General features: G+C 33.4%; 1 non-coding gene across 1 annotated transcript; it reads right to left on the bottom strand.

Moving 5' to 3' along the window:
- Positions 1-429: 429 nt before the first annotated feature.
- On the bottom strand, positions 430-568 carry LOC119601205. Its single transcript, XR_005231198.1, has one exon. It is a non-coding gene; the product is annotated as a U4 spliceosomal RNA (small nuclear RNA).
- Between the last annotated feature and the right edge of the window lie 375 nt (positions 569-943).

The raw sequence follows: 943 nt of genomic DNA on the forward strand, positions 1-943 counted from the left end.
GGAAGACAATAATGTACATATTTCGATTTTTGGGTTATTAGGTATAATGTTCCATTGGACCATGATTCCATATCTGGAATCAATGTCCCTCAATTTCATCATTTCTGTTGCTGGTAAGACGATAATATATATAAGACGATATGTACAGTTTCACCTGGAACTGGTATTGTGTTCTATAAGACGATAATGTACATACTTTGATTTCTGTGTTAAAAGGTATAATGTTCCATTGGACCATGACTGACTATCTGGAATCAATGTCGTCCAATTTCTGAACATTTCCGATTCTGGTAATTCTTCAAGAGATAAAAGTCTGTCGGCTTCTGCCTCAAATCATACATTTAGTTTCGATTGGTCGATGTGTCCTGAGCTTTGGTCAAGTTGGTACCCGAGTCTTCTAAAATAGGTCTAAACACGCCTTTATAAAGCCAGTGTGTCATAGTGGGTCTAAAAATTGTCGTAGTGGACGGTTTTTCACGTTCCCAGGGCATTGGTTAAAGTTTTCAACTAGCACTAATCGAAACCCGGTAAAACCTCATTGTTTACGACATCGCCTCGGTGCTAAGCCAATGTGTGTCACCGTTTCAATAACAAACTTAACCCGTCTAGAACATATTTTAGTTTACAAAATCTAACTTTATATCCCACTGATATTTACAATTAATATTCATTATCCTGTGAATATTTTTACATAAGTTTATTGATGAATAGACATTATATTTTCAAACGTACCAAACGTCATCCGGAAGTGATTTAATTTACTTCCTTTTTCTACGCCAATATCAAAAGACATACACATCTAAAGTCTAGTCAATGTCATACAATTTGACAGATTATTTGAAATATTTATTAAAAAATATTTTCCATAAATAGTATAAAAAAACTTGTCAACAACCTATAGTTTAGCATATTCTTAATCATGTCTCGAAATTAAAAATTCAAA

The sequence above is a fragment of the Lucilia sericata genome, unplaced genomic scaffold (assembly GCF_015586225.1).
Source record: "Lucilia sericata isolate MDLA Ls3-8-SP2 unplaced genomic scaffold, ASM1558622v1 Contig000149F_arrow, whole genome shotgun sequence".
NCBI lineage: Eukaryota > Metazoa > Arthropoda > Insecta > Diptera > Calliphoridae > Lucilia > Lucilia sericata.